This window comes from Bos grunniens, chromosome 8 (genome assembly GCF_055505025.1).
Source record: "Bos grunniens cultivar Pamir isolate PY7600 chromosome 8, Bosgru_T2T1.0, whole genome shotgun sequence".
NCBI classification, from domain to species: domain Eukaryota; kingdom Metazoa; phylum Chordata; class Mammalia; order Artiodactyla; family Bovidae; genus Bos; species Bos grunniens.
Window position 1 is genome coordinate 94,567,164 of NC_141172.1, and position 23,440 is coordinate 94,590,603.

General features: G+C 42.1%; 1 long non-coding RNA gene and 1 pseudogene across 1 annotated transcript; one reads left to right on the top strand and one right to left on the bottom strand.

Moving 5' to 3' along the window:
• Window positions 1-316: 316 nt before the first annotated feature.
• On the top strand, window positions 317-1,197 carry LOC147367720 (large ribosomal subunit protein uL18 pseudogene; annotated as a pseudogene).
• Window positions 1,198-3,468: 2,271 nt separating this feature from the next.
• On the bottom strand, window positions 3,469-10,319 carry LOC147367721 (uncharacterized). The gene is made up of 3 exons (XR_015169300.1): window positions 9,786-10,319; window positions 7,380-8,670; window positions 3,469-4,672 (listed from the first exon to the last, which is right to left on the bottom strand). It is a non-coding gene; the product is annotated as an uncharacterized LOC147367721 (long non-coding RNA).
• Between the last annotated feature and the right edge of the window lie 13,121 nt (window positions 10,320-23,440).

The following is a 23,440-nucleotide window of genomic DNA, read 5'->3' on the forward strand; positions in this document are numbered from 1 at the left end:
GACTCAAAGAAGAACTGGAATAATGGTAAGCGGCCCTAATGATTACCACAGTGACAAGATGTATTTTAGGATATAAATGTCATGACTCTTTGAGTCACCTCTGACTACTTCCCCCTTTAATTATGTAGAATTATGTGTTTGTATAAGGCAGACATAAAGACTTTATATCCCATAAATCCTCATAAACCTCACCAGAAGGACAATTCAAATTGAGCTTCCCACCCTACCCCAGCGCCCACCCCCCCACCCCCGGCCAGAGCCATAATGGTCTTGCAACTCAGTGGCAAGCCGCAGTGTCCAAGCTCTGTTCTGCAGGATGGGGTTTGTTAAAGCTGTCAAGAACAAGGCTTACTTCAAGAGATACCAAGTAACGTTCCAAAGACAGCAAGAGGGCAAAACTGTGACTACTATGCTTGGAAATAACTGGTAATCCAAGATAAAAATAAGTACAGCACACCAAAATACAGAATGATCGTTTGTGTAATGAACAGAGATATCAATGTCAGACTGCTTATGCTGTATAGAAGGAGACCTGATCATTTGTGCAGCTTAGGCTCACGAACTCCTGAAGTATGGTGTGGAGGCTGGCCTGACAAATTATGCTGTGGCACATTGTACTGGCCTGCTGCTGGCCTGCAGGCTTCTGAATAGGTTTGGTATGGACAAAATTTACGAAGGCCAAGTCAAGGTGACTGGAGACGAATACAATGTGGAAAGCATTGATGGTCAACCTGGTGCCTTCACCTGTTACTTCGATGCAGGACTTGCCAGGACTACTATTGGGAATAAAGTTTTGGGGGCCCTGAAGGGAGCTGGCAATGAAGGTTTGTCTGTCCCTCACAGTACCAAACAGTTCCCTAGTTATGATCCAGAAAGCAAAGAATTTAGTGCTGAGGTACACTGAAAGTACATCATGGGGCAGAATGCTGCAGATAACATGTGTTATCTGATTGAAGAAGATGAGGGTACTTATAAGAAACAATTCTCTCCATTCATAAAGAACAACATAACTCCATACATGATGGAGGAGATGTATAAAAAAGCTCATGCTGCAATACAAGAGTGTATGAGAAGCCTAAGAAAGAAGTTAAAAAGAAGAGATGGAATCAGCCCAAAATGTCACTTGCCTAGAAGAAAAATAAGGTAGCTCAGAAGAAGGCGAGCTCCTTAGTGCTCAAATGGGCTGCCAAGAGTTAATAAAACAGACCACAAACTTCTATCAAGATTCTTCAGATAAAGACAATAATAAACTTACTGAACAAGCAAAAAAAAAAAAAAAATTGAGCCCCAGTTAGATGCTCTAGGAAACCCAACACTGAAGGGGAGGGTATTACTCAGAATCTTTTGGGATTCAAGAGATAGAAATCCAATTCAAACTAGCATGGGCAAAAACATAACCAAACTCAAAAAGAGCTATGGCATACCAGGCTTCAAAGTGAGACTGGATTTCAGGGCTTAAACACTGTTAGTCTTCCTTCTCTCTGTCTTTCATCCCTGGTACTCTTCTTTATCAGAATATCTCAAGCTGACTTATCCAAGCAAGGGGATGGAAGGGAAATATGACCCTAGGGAGCTGTAGGCTTACAACCAGAAAGGAACCTAGGACTCTTCCTCACCGGCTCTACTTTGAAAGATCCTAGGAAAACCACTGAAGCTGCACCACAGCAGTTTGTGAATTTTCAAAGATTGCTCTGGCTGCTGTTTGGAGAATTTGTTGGATAGAAGCAAAAGTGGAAGCACCACATGACCTTGCTGGCCAACTATTTAATGAAATTCTATCTTCCCTCACTTTCTGTGACACGGAAGCATTTAGGTCTCTGGTAGAGGCTAAGAAGCTTTTTAGATTCATTTCTGTTGTTATCACACATCACCTCTTGGGTTCTTCATGAACTACAAACATTGGGGGCAGTAATCCAGAGTATTATTATTCTGAGCCTGGTGTTGGAACCCAAGTGGAAAAGTTTCAGAGACTGATCCTGGGTATTTCTCTTTTCCATACTTAAATCCTAACCTTATAGTTACAACTTACTTCTCTGCTGAGCCTGCTGTTACTAATCTGCTCAAAAACAGCCACTGCTTTTTACATTAACTTATCAAGTTGTCCACAATACTGCTTCCGTTTACTTTTCCACAGTTTTTCCCCCGATTTTTACTACTCAAATGTAAGTTAGTGCCTTTTCACAAAAGACTCAGAAAAATTCAGATGTGTGCAGAGGGAAATGTGGTGGCCCCCCCTCACCTCCTCCACTTCCCTCTCCAGAAGTGACAAGTTCGGCAGTGAAACTGACCAGGACACTATGGTCCTTCCCTCCCCCCAACCCCCATGTCCTCCACTTGCCTTTTGTCTGTAGAAAAACTTTAGTCAAAGAATAAATTTAATCCGAGAAATGATAAAATGCAGAAACAAAGGGAAAGAAATCAAATGGGACAAAATAATAACAGTTTAGTCACTAAGCAAAGTCAAGGACCTTTTATTCCTTCTCAACGGCTATAGATGATATTCTAACCCATGTCCTTTGAGCTGCTTTGTAGATACCAAAACTGCCACCAGGTGGAAATTAAGCAGGCCAAAAAGTTTGTTTGGGTTTCCTCATAAGGTGTTATGGGAAAATCCAAATGAACATTTTGGCCAACCTAACACATGATGACCAGACTGTAGCCATGACATAAGTTGCTCCATCTTGCACAACTCTGAGAACTGATCTCAAAGAAATGAGAACAAACTGACCTTGGAACTAAAGATTAGCTATACTTAAAATAATCAAGATAATGCTGATCAGACCACCACATGACTAATTTCAAGGTGATTGTCAGAACTGACTGTGCTATTCTGCTCCCTCTGCAGCCTGCTCCCTCCACCTCTGCACCCCTGAAACTCCCCTTTAAAAGCTCTGGCCCACTGATTGTCAGTGGGGAATCAGCTTTTGGACATGAGTTCACCCTCTCCCCCGGTTGCTGGCCTCTAAAATAAAGCAAACTTTTCTTTCAAACAATCTTGCCTCTCAAATATTGGCTTTTCAGAGGCAAGCAGCTGACCTGACTTTGTCTCCTTTCAATGCATTTATCCTATATACGTAAAAAAAAAAAAAAAAAAGTGGAAGTCTCTTCTATAAATGTAACAGGAATTATATTATATATAGTATTTGGCCAATTGCCAAATACTCTAACACATATGGTATTATTACTTAACATATGCCTTACCTCATCATTTCAATATGTCCAGCTGCCTCATTCTTTTTAAGAACATACTCATAAGGTGGATGAAGTACAGTAAAGGTCCATGATCCTTTTAAATGCAGGTCTAGATTCCAAAACACTCTGAAAACTGAAAGTTTTTGAAAAGCTGGCAGCAAAATCCTTTGGTGGTAAAACCTGACCTGAACTAACATGAAGCTTTTCAGTCTTTATGTATCTTACTTAATGAATATTCATAATTTTTATTGCAGAAATAATAATGTGTTTGATTAGGACAATTTGTCCCAGACCCCACTAGGGATGTGACATAATAAATAACAAAAAGTTCTGAAATATAAAATGTCTGCCCCAAGAGTTTCAAATAAATGACTGTGATTCTGTAGCTTAGGAATTTGGGTCTGTGTGTGTGTGTGTGTGTGTGTGTGTGTGTGTGTGTGTGTTTGCAGTTTCTTAAGAGAAGTTTATAAAACTTGTAAAACTTCCTACTGCTGCTAATTAACATTTATTGCCTGCTCATTATGTGCCAAACACTTTCAGTGTTTTCCGTAAACTAATGTCATGCTCACAACAATACTATAAAGTAAATATAAGTATTATTATAATCTCCATTTTATTGATAAGAAAAACTGAGTTGCAAGGAGGCTAAGTCATTTGTACAACTTCTACAGATAGTAACTTAAGCAGGCACAAATAAATCTAAAACTATTTGGTTCCAGAACTTGTGTACTCAACCCCTTGTGCTATTTTGGCTTTATGCTCTCTGAGAATAATGTAGCAAACACAGCCAGATCTTTACATTTTGCCCCATTTGCTTGACATCATTTTTTTTTAATGAAACATTACAGATCGGTTAGAAACCCTCATATCCCTATCTAATTCCATTCTCTTTCCTTCCGGAGATAACTGCTATCTTCAGTTGGTATTTATCATTATACGTATGTTTTTATACTTTTACATAAAAACATATAGTATTGTTCTGCATATTTTAAATTTTCCATATGGTAGGGAAGGGATGCACCTGAAAAAAAAAAAAAAAGACGACTCATAGTGCTTCAAATGACTAATCTTCTATTTCAAACTAGGTAGTGACTGTGTTTATTTCCTTGTCATTCTTTAAACTGTATCTATATTTGGAATTGGATATATTCAGTTCAGTTCAGTTCAGTTGCTCAGTAGTGTCTGACCCTTTGCGACCGCATGGACTGCAGCATACCAGGCTTCCCTGTCCATCACCAGCTCCCGGAGTCCACCCAAACCCATGTTCATTTAGTTGGTGATGCCATCCAACCATCTCATCCGCTGTCATCCCCTTCTCCTCCAGCCTTCAGTCTTTCCCAGCATCAGGGTCTTTTCCATTGAGTCAGTTCTTGGGATCAGGTGGCCAAAGTATAGGAGTTTCAGCTTCGGCATCAGTTCTTCCAGTGAGTATTCAGGACTGATTTCCTTTAGGATCGACTGGTCGGATCTTCTTATGAGGCTTTTAAAATATTTTAAAGAAGATTGGTATTAATATTAATAATATTGGACTATTAAAAACTATACCCATGAAATAAGAACACTATATTCAATGAAACACTAATCTAGCATTGCTGTGAAGGTTTTTTTTTTTTTTAGATGTGATTACCATCTATAATTGGATTTCCCTGGTGGCTCAGACGGTAAAGCGTCTGCCTACAATGCGGGACAGACGGGTTCGATCCCCGGGTTGGGAAGATCCCCTGGAGAAGTAAATGGCAGCCCACTCCAGTACTCTTGCCTGGAAAAGCCCATGGATAGAGGAACCTGGTAGGCTGCAGTCCATGGGGTCGCAAAGAGTCGGACACGACCAAGCGACTTCACTACCATCACTACTACTACCATCTATAATCAGTTGACTTTACATAAAGGACATTTTCCTGAGTAATCTTGGTGAATCTTAGCCGATCAGTTAAAAAGTTGTTTTTTTTTTTTTTAAATTTTATTTTATCGATCAGTTAAAAAGTTTTAAGAACAGAGCTGAGGATTCCCTGAGGGAGGAAAAAAAGATATTTATTTCATCTGTGGATTTCAGGATCAATTCCTGCCCCAGAAGCCCCAGTCTGCCCTTCCTGACAGCCTGTCCTCTAAGTCTCAGACTTGCCCCATTAGCCCCCACAGTCACGGAAGGCAATATTCCCTGCAATAAAAATGTTTTACACACTCATATCCTATTGGACACATATCCTACTATATATCCCACTGTTTCTCTGCTGGAACCATGACTGATACTGATACAGGACAGAAAAAAATACTGAAAGATGATGACCATAAACTTCCCAAATTTGATGAAAAACATTAAGTGACAGATCCAAGACTATCAATAAACCCCAAGTAGGGCAAACAGAAAGAAAGCCACACCTAACAGTGTTTGAAGCCCAAGATAGAGAAGCACCCTACCAACTCACACTGATGAGTCATGCAGAAGAGAATCAGATTTGGAGGACATTCTGAACTGTTCTGCAGGACTTGGAGTAGCAAGCCCACCTGGAAAGACGTCCAGAATTCCTAAGGCTAATTTTAAAAATCTAGGAACTTCCCTGGTGGTACAGTGGGTAGGAATCAGCCTGCCAGTGCAGGGGACATGGGTTCAATCCTTGGTCCGAGAAGATTTCACATGCCCTGGAGCAACTAAGCCCGTGTGCCACAACTACTGAGCCCACGTGTCCTAGAGCCCGCGCTCACAGTAAGAAAAGCCACTGCAATGAGAAGCACGCACACCACAACTGGAGAGTTGCCCCGGCTGTCTGCAACCAGAGAAAGCTCACACACAGCAACAAAGACTCATCACAACCCAAAATAATAAAACGAATCAATAAATCATCTAAACCTGGAGAGGCAGTTCGATCTTGGGATAGTTTCAAACCCTAAGTGTGAGTGACTGGTGCTTCCCCACAATTGGGAGGAGATTTAAATGTCAAGGTTTTAAATAAAGAAACATACTTTAGGATGGAATCAAAGCTAAGAACTGGTACTACATGCCGAGGCACAATGTACTTTCTAACACTCTCCCCCAGAACCTACCCATCCAATCACAAAGAAATCTGAACAAGCCCTGCTCTCCCTCAGCCTATACCACCTGAAACATTACTCTGTGGCAAAGAGTAAAGACAGTATGAATTCCCAGTAATCTACTAGTTCAGAAGGGAGAAAGGAAAAAAAAAATGCTGAGCCACCACACTTAGTACCTTTGCCCAAGTTTACCAACATTGTAGGTTACTCTCCCTCTCTTAGGAAGAATGAGAAAAGAAATAGAGAGAAATGGTCTCCCTCAGTTGTAGAGTAGAAATGCCTTCCCCTGTGTAGAAACATGGGGAGAAATAAACTGGTCTCTTCTCCCAACTAGATTATAAATTTCTTAAAGTCAGAAAACTGACTTAATATAAACTTCTGTGTTTATCACAGTTTCATCAGTGAGCTGGACATACAATACACAGTGAGAAAATGTGTATCAATTTAACCATTCTATATTTATTGTGTGTGCATGACATGAAGACTAAACATAATTTTAATTCTAATTTTACCTCATATTTGAACAGTGACCAACAACTTATAAAACATGTACATATACATTATCTCATTCAGTCTTCACAGCAACCAGTATTATGAGTCAGGAGAATGAGGCTCAGAGGGGTGATATAATTTCTTTAGTTACAGAGCTAACAATCAGAGTCAAGACTCAAAGCCACGTGATCTGACTCAGATACAATTCTGTCTCCATCATGCATGTGTGTCTGCTAAGTCACTTCAGTTGTGTCCGACTCTTTGCAACCCTATTTATTTGTTAAGCGTTTTGATGTCCTTTAAGAAGAAAAGGATGTTGCCCATGAAGTCTGAGGCAGCTGTCTGAAATGCCTCCGCCAGGTTTGGCAACAGCTGTCTCAGCTTGACATCTCACGGGGTGCCTGTCAGAGCCCCACCTTGGGGAATGACAAGTTTAATGAAGAAAAATCCAACCCTCCACCTGAACTCCTAGCTTTGCAAACGCAATTGACATCTGACAGGCTTAGAGGCCCTCACTGCAGGGAATGGCGTGACCTCAGCCTCTCAGCTCATAGATTATGTGTTTGGCAGCTCTCTCTGCAATTGGCTGTCAACATGTGTGCCCTCTCCAGATCTTACTTCCTCATCCCAATGCTAACTTAGCGGCAATTCAAACAAACACTTACCATTTCCTGTATGCCAAGCACTGGAGATACTTAAAGAGATGAGTAGCACACCATTCCTGCCTTGGGGGGCAGGAATCAAAGTCCTACAGAGAGTCAGAAACTTTACACGGCCAGTATTTCTATGGAGACAATATCTCATTGCCATGGTAAATCGGTCCCTTTTGAAAAGAGAAGCTCTAATGAGGCTGCTCAAAAAAAATACCATGTTGACTGTTTCCTTTGGCAGGAACAGCAAATTCAAATGTCAGCAAGAATCTCAGAAGAGCAAGGGTGATTCAAGAATGACAGAAGGGGGTCACTTTGAAATTAGCATTTGAGAAACAGAGCCACATTGTTTTCAATCTTAAAAAATAAAAGAGTGATGAGCATAAGGCCAGGCCACATGAAAGTATGTGGTGCATTATGGGGAAACAAGCAGGGCCAGATGTTTGGAGGACGGGGTATGGAAGCTGAGATTAGAACGAAAGGGGTGGAGAGGCCTCAATATCACACCAAAATGTTTACAATATATTCTGAACAGAGCCATAGAAGATTTCCAAGTTGGGATGGTGTTAGCATGATGTGATTTAGAATAATGATGCTAGCATTTAGAGGAACACGTTGGTCAGGTCTGCATCAAAGAAAGGAATAACACATCTAGTTATATGACAGGGCACTACAGAAGGTCCGAACAGGGATGGGGAACCCAGAAGAGGAGGTGGGGAAGAAGTTTTGAGAAGTTACTGAGTTTGGTTTGTGACGTACATACAACATCCAAGTGGAGACACTTAGTGGACAGACAGAAAGTAGAGCCCAGAAACACAGAACAGGCTCACAGATTACCTCCCCCAGGAAGAGAGCACAGAGAGAAGGAAAATAGGTGACGGATAGGACAAGTCCCTTGGGAATCCCAACATTTGAGAGCCAAGTCAGAAATCAAACACAGGAAACTGAGAACAGACACAAAAGATTAAAGGAAACTCAGGAGACAGATAGCAAGGGCAGAGAAAAGAAGGGTGAGCCATAGTAGCGACTGCTGCACAGAAATCATAGAAGATTAGAGCTAAGGAGGTTGGGGGGGGCAGTGTGGGTGGGATGCTATGCATAAAATAGATAACTAATGAGAACCTTGGAGAGGGCAATGGCAACCCACTCCAGTATTCTTGCCTGGAAAATCCCATGGATGGAGGAGCCTGGTAGGCTACAGTCCGTGTGGTCGCAGAGAGTCGGACACGACTGAGCGACTTCCCTCACTTCACTCAATGAGAACTTGCTGTAGAGCTCAGAGAACTACTCAGTGCCCTGTGGTGACCTAAATGGGAAGAAAATCCAAAAAAGAGTGAATGTATGTCTGTGTATTACTGACGCACTTTGCTGTGCAGTAGAAACTGACACAACATTGAAGAGCAACTATACTCCAATAAAGATTAATGTTTAAAAGAAAGGAAGATTAGAGCTATGATTCCCTCTTGAAATTGAAAGGTCATTAGGTTTAGAAAATAAACAGGAGAGGAAGAGATTAAATAAGATTGACAAAGTGTCAATCATTGTTAAAAGTGGGTCATGAGTATCTGGAGGTTCTTGATAATATCTCTACTTGTCTATATGTTCCAAAATTTTTCCAAATAAAAGGCTGAAAATTTTAATAATACATAAAAAGAATTAAATGTCATTATTAGCTTCTAAGAACAGGCTTTCAGGAGAATATTGAGTAGCAAATGGGAAACAGAAGACGGGCTGCTGGTATCAAATGTCATATTTTGAGCTTTGCTGGCAACGTGATATAATGTTAGGGAAGAGCTAGGCTGGTGCTTATGTCATTCACTTGGTGTCACTACAGGAAACAGATGACACTCAAATTAGGGTGGCTCCCCAAGGGCTTAATAAAGGGAGTATTTGTGGGGTAAGAGCAGAACCCTGGTGCTAGTAGCTGTAGGGTGTTGCTACCCTTTATCACACAATCTCAGTGAAATGCAGCAATAAGCATGTGCTTCTCCCAGGCTGTGGGTTCACTGGAGGTCAGCTGGCTCAGCTGAGAGCTCTGCCTCAAGCTGGTGTCCAGCTGGGATTCCCTCCTCTGCAGATAAAGGTCTGGGCTGCTCCACATAGGTTCATTCTACGACCCAGACTGAGGAAGGCAGCAGTGCCCAGGGGAAGCTCTTCTCGCGGAGCTGGCAGAGGCACAAAAAGGCACACAGAAACACATGATGCTTCTAAAGGCCTGGGCTTGAAACTGGTGTAAACAATTGGTTTCATTCACATTCCATTGACCAGAGTGAGTCACAGACCCAAGCCCAAGGGCAAGGAGAAATATACACCCCGCCCCCGCCCCCTTTATGACAGTAGCTGCAAAGTCACATCCCGGCAAAAAATGTGGCTACCAGGAAGGACAAAGAATTCAGGCCAATAATTTAATCTATCACATACCTAGGGTTGAGGAAGGGAGTGCTTAGCAGAACTCAGAACCATGAGGAGAGGGCCCCCTTGGGAGGTGCTCTGACCTTCCATCAGAGAGAGAACCTGAGGAATCCCACAAAGAGAGCACCAGGGGAACAAACGTCCTGACCTGCCCAGGTCTCCTGCAGTCATCTCACCGCTAGACCAGCTGGAAGCCAGGAAGCAAAGGAACCATTTGATGGGGTCCAAACAGACCCACCTCCCAGGACAAGGAGGAACATAAGGAAGAATGAGTCTGGAGGGACAAAAAAAAAAAGGGACCTGGACACAGCACTGGCCAGCTTCTAGAAGAGAACACATTGAAGGTGGGCAGGAAGCTAGTGGGAGAGGCTCAGCATTGAACAAAACCTTCATCTTCCCCAGTACAGCCCAGGAAAATGGAGAACCTGGGGCCTCAGGAGTTGTAAGAGATCCTCTAGGTCAGGAGTCCTGAAACTCCTGTCAGATCATCGGCAGCATTCGATGAGAAATAAAGTGCACACAAAAAATGTAATGCATGTAAATCATTCCAAAACCATGGGCCTGACCCCAGGTCCATGGAAAAATTGTCTTCCACGCAATTGGTCACTGGCACCAAAAAAAGGCTGAGGACAGCTGCTCTGGGTGGCCTGCATTGCCACCCTGGGCATCTGATCCAGGGGGATGAGCAGGCACCAAGCCCTAAGAGAAAGATTTTTCCCTCCTGTGAAACAGAGGCACAGTTGGAGGTGGAAATGGGCAATTAAAACAGATTGTCTGACTCAGCAATAAAATTAGGCTATGACAGATATTGATAGTTAAGGATAGAGCAGGCAATCGGTATGGAGACTGACCCTGGAGAGGACCAGAGAAGAGACTTGTTGTCCAAGTGCTTCGGGAGGCATCTCCTCAAAAGGCATCTTTTACTGAGACTGACCCAAAATCCACTGGTGGGCCATAAGAAGCCCTGAATGTTTGTGCTGGTTATGTTCCTGGAGACAAATTAATGCAGAATGGAGCCAATGTACTAATAATAACAATTGATAGCCATTTTCTAAATAGAATAGCTGTTGACAGTTAGCTCTTATTATTATTGGCAGACTCTAGGATTGTCCCCTGCCCCAGACCGCAACAACATCCCTACCTTCTGCCCCTCCACCATGCTTCACAGGTGGGAGCCTGAGGTAGTACTTTTCTCCTTCTAATGAAAACCTCGCTCTCACCTTGAGTGCAGCCCAACACTGAGCCCCTCTGAGCCAAAAATGCACACATCACATAAGGCTGGAACCCAGAGAAAATTTCTTTTCTCCATGAGAGCTCTGACCATCAAGTCCAGCTGCTGACTCATGATTGAGGAGAACAATTAAAGGACCAAGAAAGAGGTACTAGCAGCTGGAGGAAGTCAGTATTTTAATGACAGACAAAACAAGCCTACTAGAATGAATTGAGTCTCAGGGAAAGGAGTGTTGGACAAAGGCAGTATATTCTAAATAATGCGCTAAATGATATTTAAGTATATGCTATAATAAGTGTATGCTAAATAATATTTAAGATGCTTCTGAAGAAGGAAGTAGAGGCACAGTGAGTTGAATGCAGACAAGTTCCTAGGAAAGCCTTAATGTAACAGAAAAACAAAGAGCCTTGAAAAACAGAGGTTTTATATTTAAATAATAAGGCTGGGCACAGTGCTGAAGAGTCTTTGATTCAATGCTTTCTGAACTCCCAATCAAACCTTAGTAAAGCAAACCTCCAAGGGAGGCATCCCAATTAGCCCTATTTTCCAGATGATCAGACCAGGACCCCTGTCCAATTTCCTGTCCCTGGTGCTCATCCTGGAACAAAATTATCTCTGTTGAGAAGCCATGTACCAAATCCCACATGTACAAATAACTGTCTGATTTTTGCAGCAGGCTTATGTGGAGCCATTGATCATGGCTGTGTTTCAAAAAGTATTTTTTCCTGATAACGAGCCAATTTATAATCTAAAGTCAGGCCTATGATCTTTTTTAAAAAATCGTCATAATTATTATTTGGTATTGCCATCTGGGTTGCATTAAAAAAAAAAAAAAAGTATTCTTGTGTTTTTGGAAAGTACTTCTTTGGGAATACTGTGTCCTCAAGATGCTCCCTCACAGCAAGGCCTCATAAATAGCAAGTCTTTGGTGTAGGCGTCTCAAAACACTTTCTCCTGTGTGATCCCATTTTTTCACAAAACCCCCAAATTGTAATATCTTCTTCTTCACACAGCTGCCTTTTATAGAGCACCTGCACTAATCCAGGCCCAAAGCCAGAGGCTGTGAAGAATGTAAAGTCCTGCCCTCAGCACTCAATCTAAAAGACATTAAATAAAAATTAGTACTATTATGTGGTGTTAAAATTTGGAAGCTGTGTAGAGTGTTTTACTTTCTGGAGTGAAATCCACTTCTGTCCACTTTCCCAAGCCTCATTGTCTCCCCATAATCAAGAAAGGGGTGTTGCTATGAATTGATCAGGTTTAATATTTTGTGGCCAACAGTGCCAGGAAATGGTGCTGTGAGAAGAAAATGAGTGTTAAGCCCCCAGGGCTGTTTCTGGCCTCCCTTTACAATCTTCTGTCTCCCTAGTGAGCGAGGGAAGTCGCTCAGTTGTGTCCGACTCTTTGCAACCCCATAGACTGTAGCCTACCAGGCTCCTCTGTCCATGGGATTTTCCAGGCAATAGTACCGGAGTGGATTGCCATTTCCTTCTCCAGGGGATCTGCCCAACCCAGGGCTCAAACCCAGGTCTCTCGCATTGCAGACAGACGCTTTACCATCTGAGCCACCAGGGAAGTCTGTCTCCCTAGACTGGAGGCTAATTCTCCACTAGGAAGGACCTGGAGTGAAACCAGAGTGGATTCTGTGGGGAGGCCACCAGCCTACCTAGGCTGGCAAAGATACTTTCCTGCCGTTTCCTACAGTTCCACAGGAGATGACACTGGCTAATTGTTAAGAAAAATTAACCAAGCATAAGTTAATAAGTAAGTTTAAGCGCACTTGTCCTTTCAATGTCATACTGAATACTGTTTAACAGACCCATCCAACAATTGTTTAATTTCTCATGAGAAGGCATTATTCTATGACTTTGCTATTCACTATTAATTAAGGCTCAGACTTGGCGACATTGCAGTTGACTTGTAGATTTGTGGCTAGCAGAGATACAAATGATTTCTGACTGGTAGATATGATAACCTCAAAGGTTATAGTTTTTGCTGCCCTATAGGGCATTAAATCAGTTCTGTATCTAATCCAGTGATCTTCTTTTGATGTTCCTTTTTAAAATTGTCTGGGCTTCCCTGGTGGCTCAGAGGTTAAAGCGTCTGCCTCCAATGCTGGAGACCTGGGTTCCATCCCTGGGTCGGGAAGATCCCCTGGAGAAGGAAATGGTAACCCACTCCAGTATTCTTGCCTGGAGAATCCCATGGACGGAGAAGCCTGGTAGGCTACAGTCCACGGGGTCACAAAGAGTCGGACACGACTGAGCGACTTCACTTCACTTTAAAATTGTCTACAATTATCTTGTTCCTCAAATACTCATTTTTTTTTCAATATTTGTTTATTTGTCTTCATCGGTGCTTAGTTGCAGCATTCGAGATCTTTTCGTTTCAGCCTGTGAACTCTTAGTTGCAGCACGTGAAATCGAGTTCCCTGACCCAGGCCCCCTGCATTGAGAACCCAGAGTCTTAGCCACCGTACCACCAGGGAAATTGCTCTTTAAAACCAGTTTTACGATCTTACTGGCTCCCTCACCAATGAATAAGTTAAATAAAATCTTTGGCATATATTTATTCCATATTTTTAAGAGTCATTCGTGTTTTCAATTCTTTAATTAATATATTATTGAGTTACAATATTATATTAGTTTCAGGTATACAACATAATGACTCAAAATTTTTGCAGATTATACTCCATTTAAAGTTACAAAATATTGGTTATATTCCCTGTGCTGTACAATATATCATCATAGTTTATTTATTTTATACATAATAGTTCATACCCCTTGTCTTGTCTCCCTACCCTTGTCTCTCCCCACCTTTCCCCATCGGCAGCTACTAGTATGTTCTCTGTATCTGTGAGTCTTCTTCTGTTTTGTTCTATTTATTCATTTGTTTAATTTTTTGGATTCCACATATAAGTGATAAAGTCTGACAAACTGACAGAGGATGAGATGGTTGGATGGCATCACCAACTCAATGGACATGAGTTTGCCCAAGCTCTGGGAGGTGGTGAAGGACAGAGAAGCTTGGCGTGCTGCAGTCCATGGGGTCGCAAAGGGTCGACATGACTGAGCGACTGAACAACAAAATTAAAAGTACTGTGGTATCCTGGATGGGACCCTGAAACAGGTGAAAAGTCATCAGGGAAAAACTGAGGAAACCTGGACAAACCATAGACTTTAGTTCTTAACAATGTACCGTTACTAGTTTATTAATACTGACAAATGCATCATACTAATGGATGATATTAATTATAGGAGAAATTGGATGTGGGGTATATGGGAACTCTGTATTATCTTCACAGTCTGTAAATCTAAAATTATGCTAAAATTAAAAGTTTATTTTAAAATAAATCATAACACCACATACAGATTTTTTTTTAATCAGATTGAATCTCAATTCCACAGCTTATCGACTGTGACCTTGGATAAGCCACTTAACATTTCAAGTCTCATCTATAAAAAGATAACAGTATCTACCGCACAAAATGGTTATGAGGTTGAAATTCAAAAGAAACTGGTTTCTTCTACCCTGACTTTAGATTCTATTAAAATGCATTTCAGTGAATCTGGAGCAGAAGTGCACTTTCATTGGCCCAGAAGCATATCACCTTTGCACCTTCTTGAAATCCTCCTTAACAATGCTAGGTGCAGGGCCCACTGAAACCGAGCAGGACTCTGTGGAGTTCCTGGGTACGGAAACCTTTCAACCAGTTGCTAATCAGGGAAGGGAGGGGATGCAGAGATTTGGGAGGAGCAGCCAAGAAACAACAATGCAGACTTGGGGCCTGTTCTGGTTCCACCTCAAGGGATACACACAGTATCTTTGAGCTCTTTACAGAACTAAAACCCACAACAAATGGAAACTCATTCCAGAGAAGGTCACAGCTTGATAACCTTAAGAAGCTCATCAGGAGACTACCTGAGGCCAGATGAAAGGAACCAGAGAAGCTCATTAGGAGACCACCTGAGGCTGGATTAAAGCAGTGCAGGCCCTGATCCCTATTAGCAGCTCTGCCCTTGAGCTATTAGTATAAAACTCCTCAGCCAAACCTACCAGTTTCAAGGGCAGGAGCCAATTGTATCCCCCTTTGCCTGGCAAAACAATAAAACTATTCTTTTTTACGTCACCCAAAACTCTGTCTCTGACATTCGGTTTTGCACTGCTGCACAGAGACTGAGTTTTTCATACCACTACCCAGCACAAAGGTGAATAAATGAAACCTCAGCAGTTTCCAAGATACAGCTGTAGTACCCTACTGGTCTCTGAGGTTTTTGGTCTACTGAGGTCAAACCTGCTTGAACTTGCCTGGATTACAGAGAAGAGCACCATCTGAGTGGAGTGTGGGGGAAGGGCACTCTCCTCACGTAGAATAAGCCTGAGAGGATTTGGAAGGTGATTAATTAGGGAGATGTCCTTTTCATTATAGGGGACTGGAAAGCAAAATTAGGAAGTCAAGAAACATCTGGAGTAACAGGCAAATTTGGCCTTGGAGTATGGAATGAAGCAGGGCAAAGGCTAATAGAGTTTTGCCAAGAGAACGCACTGGTTATAACAAACACTCTCTTCCAACAACACAAAAGAAGACTCTACACATGGACATCACCAGATGGTCAACACCGAAATTAGATTGGTTATATTCTTTGCAGCCAAAGATGGAGAAGCTCTATACAGTCAGCAAAAACAAGACTGAGAGCTGACTGTGGCTCAGATCATGAACTCCTTATTGCCAAATTCAGACTTAAATTGAAGAAAGTAGGGAAAACCACTAGACCATTGAGATATGATCTAAATCAAATCCCTTATGATTACACAGTGGAAGTGAAAAATAAATTTAAGGGCCTAGATCTGATAGACAGAGTGCCTGAAGAACTATGGACGGAGGTTCATGACATTGTACAGGGGACAGGGATCAAGACCATCCCCATGGAAAAGAAATGCAGAAAAGCAAAATGGCTATCTGAGGAGGCCTTACAAATAGCTGTGAAAAGAAGAGAAGCGAAAAGCAAAGGAGAAAAGGAAAGATATAAGCATCTGAATGCAGAGTTCCAAAAAATAGCAAGGAGAGATAAGAAAGCCTTCCTCAGCGATCAATGCAAAGAAATAGAGGAAAACAACAGAATGGGAAAGACTAGAGATCTCTTCAAGAAAATTAGAGATACCAAGGGAATATTTCATGCAAAGATGGGCTCGATAAAGGACAGAAATGGTATGGACCTAACAGAAGCAGAAGATATTAAGAAGAGGTGACAAGAATACACAGAAGAACTGTGCAAAAAAGAGCTTCATGACCCAGATATTCACAATGGTGTGATCACTCACCTAGAGCCAGACATCCTGGAAGCTGAAGTCAAGTGGGCCTTAGAAAGCATCACTACAAACAAAGCTAGTGGAGGTGATGGAATTCCAGTTGAGCTATTTCAGATCCTGAAAGATGATGCTGTGAAAGTGCTGCACTCAATATTCCAGGAAATTTGGAAAACTCAGCAGTGACCACAAGACTGGAAAAAGTCAGTTTTCATTCCAATCCCAAAGAAAGGCAATGCCAAAGAATGCTCAAACTACCGTACAATTTCACTCATCTCACACGCTAGTAAAGTAATGCTCAAAATCCTTCAAGCCAGGCTTCAGCAGTATGTGAACCGTGAACTTCCAGATGTTCAAGCTGGTTTTAGGAAAGGCAGAGGAACCAGAGATCAAATTGACAACATCCGCTGGATCACTGAAAAAGCAAGAGAGTTCCAGAGAAACATCGATTTCTGCTTTATTGACTATGCCAAAGCCTTTGACTGTGGGGATCACAATAAACTGTGGAAAATTCTGAAAGAGATGGGAATACCAGACCACCTGACCTGCCTCTTGAGAAACCTGTATGCAGGTCAGGAAGCAACAGTTAGAACTGGACATGGAACAACAGACTGGTTCCAAATAGGAAAAGGAGTACGTCAAGGCTGTATATTGTCACCCTGCTTATTTAACTTCTATGCAGAGTACATCATGAGAAACTCTGGGCTGGAAGAAGCACAAGCTGGAATCAAGATTGCCAGGAGAAATATCAATAACCTCAGATATGCAGATGACACCACCCTTATGGCAGAAAGTGAAGAGGAACTAAAAAGCCTCTTGATGAAAGTGAAAGAGGAGAGTGAAAAAGTTGGCTTAAAGCTCAACATTCAGAAAACTAAGATCATGGCATCTGGTCCCATCACTTCATGGGAAATAGATGGGGAAACAGTGGAAACAGTGGCTGACTTTATTTTTCTGGGCTCCAAAAGCACTGCAGATGGTGATTGCAGCCATGAAATTAAAAGACACTTACTCCTTGGAAGGAAAGCTATGACCAATCTAGATAGTATATTGAAAAGCAGAGATATTACTTTGCCAACAAAGGTCCGTCTAATCAAGGCTATGGTTTTTCCAGTGGTCATGTATGGATGTTGTATGGTCGTGTATGGAGAGTTGGACTGTAAAGAAAGCTGAGCGCTGAAGAATTGATGCTTTTGAACTGCAGTGTTGGAGAAGACTCTTGAGAGTCCCTTGGACTGCAAGGAGATCCAACCAGTCCATCCTAAAGGAGATCAGTCCTGGGTATTCATTGGAAGGACTGATGCTAAAGCTGAAACTCCAGTACTTTGGCCACCTCATGCAAAGAGTTGACTCATTGGAAAAGACCTTGATGCTGAGAGGGATTGGGGGCAGGAGGAGAAGTGGACGACAGAGGATGAGATGGCTGGATGGCATCACCGACTCTATAGACATGAGTTTGAGTGAACTCCAAGAGTTGGTGATGGACAGGGAGGCCTGGTGTACTGTGATTTCTGGGGTCACAAAGAGTCGGATACGAATGAGTGACTGAACTGAACTGAACTAACTAGGGAGAAAGCCAGCCTTTTTCTTCAGGAGCTTTTATTTGGATGGGGAGGGAGGGAGATATCAAACAGCAAACACGGGTCTGGAGTTCCAGGGAGCAGACTGCTTGGTAGAGTTGGAGTGTTCCCAGGCATGCCTCTCTGGACCACAGACTGGGCAGGGGGAAGATGTGAGCCTTTGATAAGCTGTCCCTTTTCCCTATCCTGTTAATATGTTATTGTGTGAATTAGGTTTTTCATTATGGAACTTTGGATTGGTGGAGCTATTCAGTTGGTTCTGCTTTACTCTAAAGTGAACACTCCTATGCTGGGTTGGCATCAATGTTTCCAGGGCTTTATTAATCATGACCAGGACAAATAGATTCTTTCTAAGAGAAAAGTTGTACTTATATATGCCTGTTTTACCCGAGATTTACACCAGAGGGCAGTATGGTTGCTCTGTTCTGGAGAAGCCTTTTTTTTTTTTTTCCAGGAAGTTCAGTTCAGTTCAGCGGCTCAGTCGTGTCCGACTCTTTGCGACCCCATGAACCACAGCACGCCAGGCCTCCCTGTCCATCACCAACTCCCGGAGTCCACCCAAACCTATGTCCACTGAGTCGATGATTCCATCTAACCATCTCATCCTCTGTCATCCCCTTTTCCTCCTGCCCTCAATCTTTCCCAGCATCAGGGTCTTTTCAAATGAGCCAGCTCTCCACATCAGGTGGTCAAAGAATTGGAGTTTCAGCTTCAACATCAGTCCTTCCAATGAACACCCAGGACTGATCTCCTTTAGGATGGACTGGTTGGATCTCCTTGCAGTCCAAGGGACTCTCAAGAGTCTTCTCCAACACCACAGTTCAAAAGCATCAATTCTTCGGCGCTCAGCTTTCTTTATAATCCAACTCTCACATCCATACATGACTACTGGAAAAACCATAGCCTTGACTAGACAGACCTTTGTTGGCAAAGTAATGTCTCTGCTTTTGAATATACTATCTAGATTGGTCATAGCTTTCCTTCCAAGGAGTAAGTGTCTTTTAATTTCATGGCTGCAATCACCATCTGCAGTGCTTTTGGAGCCCAGAAAAATAAAGTCAGCCACTGTTTCCACTGTTTCCCCATCTATTTCCCATGAAGTGATGGGACCAGATGCCATGATCTTAGTTTTCTGAATGTTGAGCTTTAAGCCAACTTTTTCACTCTCCTCTTTCACTTTCATCAAGAGGCTTTTTAGTTCCTCTTCACTTTCTGCCATAAGGGTGGTGTCATCTGCATATCTGAGGTTATTGATATTTCTCCTGGCAATCTTGATTCCAGCTTGTGCTTCTTCCAGCCCAGAGTTTCTCATGATGTACTCTGCATAGAAGTTAAATAAGCAGGGTGACAATATACAGCCTTGACGTACTCCTTTTCCTATTTGGAACCAGTCTGTTGTTCCATGTCCAGTTCTAACTGTTGCTTCCTGACCTGCATACAGGTTTCTCAAGAGGCAGGTCAGGTGGTCTGGTATTCCCATCTCTTTCAGAATTTTCCACAGTTTATTGTGATCCCCACAGTCAAAGGCTTTGGCATAGTCAATAAAGCAGAAATCGATGTTTCTCTGGAACTCTCTTGCTTTTTCAATGATCCAGCGGATGTTGGCAATTTGATCTCTGATTCCTCTGCCTTTTCTAAAACCAGCTTGAACATCTGGAAATTCATATATTGCTGAAGACTGGCTGGGAGAATTTTGAGCATTACTTCTGAAGTCTGGCTTCCAGGAAAGTGCACTGCTAAGTAGTGGGTTTTATAATAGTTTCCTAGCATCTGCATATCTAAGGTTGTTGATATTTCTCCTGGCAATATTTATTCCAGCTTGTGATTCATTCAGCCCAGCATTTCACATAATGTATTCTGCCTAGAAGTTAAATAAGCAGGGTGACAACATACAGCCTTGTCATAGTCCTTTCCCAGTTTTGAATCAGTCAGTCGTTCCACATCTAAATCTAACTGTTGCTTCTTGATGCGTGTACAGGTTTCTGGGGAGATAGGTAAGGTGGTCTGGTACTCCCAACTCTTCAAGAATTTTCCACTGTTTTTTGTGATCCACACAATCAAAGGCTTTAGCATAGTCAATGAAGCTGAAAGAGACGTTTTTCTGAAATTCCCTTGCCTTCTCCATGATCCTACAAATGTTTTGGCAATTTGATCTCTGGTTCCTCTGCCTCTTTGAAACCCAGCTTGTACATCTGAAATTCTCGATTCAGGTACTGCTGAAGCCTAACTTGAAGGATTTTGAGCATGACCTTGCTAGCCTGTGAAATGAACGCAATTGTGCAGTAGTCTGAACATTCTTTGGCATTTGCCCTTCTTTGGGATTGGAAAGAAAACTGACCTTTTCCAGCCCTGTGGCCACTGCTGAGTCTTCTAAATTTTCTGATATATTGAGTGCAACACTTTAACAGCATCCATCTTTTAGGATTTTAAATAGCTCAGCTAGAATTCTGTCACCTCCACTAGCTTTGTTCATAGAATGCTTCCTAAGGCCCACTTGATTGCACACTCCAGAATGTCCAGCTCTAGGTGGACTTGACTACATCATCATGGTTATCTGGGTCCCTTTTATGTATAGCTCTTCTGTCTAATGACAGAAAGTGAAGAGGAACTAAAGACCCTCTTAATGAGAATGGAAGAGAAGAGTGAAAAAGCTGGCTTAAAACTCAACATTCAGATAATGAAGATCATGGTATCTGGTCCCGTCACTTCACAGCAAATAGAAGAGGGGAAAAAATGGAAGCAATTACAGATTTTATTTTCTTGGTCTCCAAAATCACTGCAGATGGTAATAGCAGCCATGAAATTAAAAGATGCTTGCTTCTTGGAAAGAAAGCTATGACAAACCTAGACAGTGTATTAAAAAGTAGAGACATCAGTTTGCCGACAAAGGTCCAAATAGTCAAAGCTGCTCCAGTAGTCATGTACGGATGTGAGAGTTGGACCATAAAGAAGACTGAGTGCTGAAGAATTGATGCTTTTAAATTGTGGTTCTGGAGAAGACTCTTGAGAGTCCTTGGACAGCAAGGAGATCAAACCAGTCAATCCTAAAGGAAATCAACCCTGAATATTCACTGGAAGGACTGCTGCTGAAGCCGAAGCTCCAATACTTTGGTCACCTGATGCAAAGAGCCAACTCTTAGAACAGACCCTGATGCTGGGAAAGATTGAAGGCAAAAGGAGAAGGGGACAGCAGAGGATGAGATTGTTAGATAGCATCATCTACTCAATGGACATGAGTTTGAACAAACTCTGGGAGACAGCGGAGGACAGAGGAGGCTGGGGTGCTGCAGTCCATGGGATAGTGACTGAACAACAACAAAGTATTTTCCTGAGTAATGAAAGAGGAAAGTAGATGTATACATTTTCTATCACTGTGTAACAAATTAACTCAAACTCAATATCTTAAAGCAACACCCATTTGTTAGCTCACAGTTCTGTAGGTCAGAAGTTTATTGCTTTCACAATTATGGATCAGAGATAGCAGTGGAAATGACTGGCTAGAAGGCTTGTTCCAGGAAGCCAGGCCATTTCCACCAGAGTCAAACTAGGCTAGTGAACTCTCTCACGTTGCAGCCACTTCAATCAAGGAAAAGAAAAGAACAGGATTTGTGGTGCTTGTGAAGAGACTAAGAGAATAGCTCAACTAGGATTTTACTAGGTTTAAAAACTCTACTGTGTGATCCTGGAATCTGACTTTAGATCAAAGTTTCATTTCCTATGGCCAGATAGTTGAGACTGTTCAATTGCACATTAAATTCTTTGTAAGTCTCAAAAAGAAGAAAAAAAAAAAAAAAAACCCTCCTGATTGTAGGACTTATCTTCTGTGGTCTAACCCCACTTGAGGCTGCTCCTTAATGATTCTTTTTTCCAAGCTGAGAAATAATCCCAAAACAGGAAAATGCCAGGTAAAAGAAAGTATCCTTGGTATTCTTGCCTTTCAAAATTCAGTTCAGTTCAGTTCAGTTCAGTTGCTCAGTCGTGTCTGACTCTTTGCGACCCCATGAATCACAGCATGCCAGGCCTCCCTGTCCATCACCAACTCCCAGAGTTCACTCAAACTCATGTCCATCGAGTCGGTGATGCCATCCAGCCATCTCATCCTCTGTCATCCCCTTCTCCTCCTGCCCCCAATCCCTCCCAGCATCAGAGTCTTTTCCAATGAGTCAACTCTTCACATGAGGTGGCCAAAGTATTGGAGTTTCAGCTTTAGCATCAGTCCTTCCAATGAACACCCAGGACTGATCTCCTTTAGGATGGACTGGTTGGATCTCCTTGCAGTCCAAGGGACTCTCAAGAGTCTTCTCCAACACCACAGTTCAAAAGTATCAATTCTTCGGTGCTCAGCTTTCTTCACAGTCCAACTCTTACATCCATACATGACCACTGGAAAAACCATAGCCTTGACTAGACGGACCTTTGTCAGCAAAATAATGTCTCTGCTCTTCAATATGCTATCTAGGTTGGTCATAGCTTTTCTTCCAAGGAGAAAGCATCTTTTAATTTCATGGCTGCAGATTTTGGAGCCCCTAAAAATGAAGTCTGTCACTGTTTCCATTATTTCCCCATCTATTTGCCATAAAGTGATGGGACTAGATGCCATGATCTTCGTTTTCTGAATGTTGAGTTTTAAGCCAGATTTTTCACTCTCCTCTTTCACTTTCATCAAGAAAGTCTTTAACTCTTCTTCACTTTCTGCCATAAGGGTGATGTCATCTGCATATCTGAGGTTACTGATACTTTTCCTTGGCAATCTTGTTTCCAGTTTGTGCTTCATCCACATGATGAAGCATTTCACATGATGTACTCTGCATATAAGTTAAATAAGCAGGGTGACAATATACAGTCTTGACATATTCCTTTCCCAATTTGGAACCAGTCTATTGTTCTATGTCCAGTTCTAACTGTTCCTTCTTGACCTGCATACAGATTTCTCAAGAGGCAGGTAAGGTGGTCTGGTATTCACATCTCTTAAGGAATTTTTCAGTTTGTTGTAATCTACACATTCAAAGGCTTTGGCGTAGTCAATAAAGCAAAAGTAGATGTTTTTCTGGAACTCTCTTGCTTTTTTTTTGTGATCCAGTGGATGTTGGCAATTTGATCTCTGGTTCCTCTGCCTTTTCTAAATCCAGCTTAAACATCTGAGGGTTCACAGTTCACATATTGCTGAAGCCTGGCTTGGAGGACTTTGAGCATTACTTTGCTATCTTGTGAGATGAGTGCTATTGTGTGGTAGTTTGAGCATTCTTTGGCATTGCCTTTCTTTGGGATTGGAATGAAAACTGACCTTCTCTAGTCCTATGGCCATTGCTGAGTTTTCCAAATTTTCTGGCATATTGAAAGCAACATTTTCACAGCATCAGCTTTCAGAATTTGAAATAGCTCAGCTGGATTTCCCTCACCTCCACTAGCTTTATTCATAGTGATCCTTTCTAAGGTCCACTTGACTTAGCATTCCAGGATGTCTGGCTCTGGGTGAGTGATCACACCATTGTGGTTATCTGGGTCATGAAGATCTTTTTTGTATAGCTCTTCTGTGTATTCTTGCC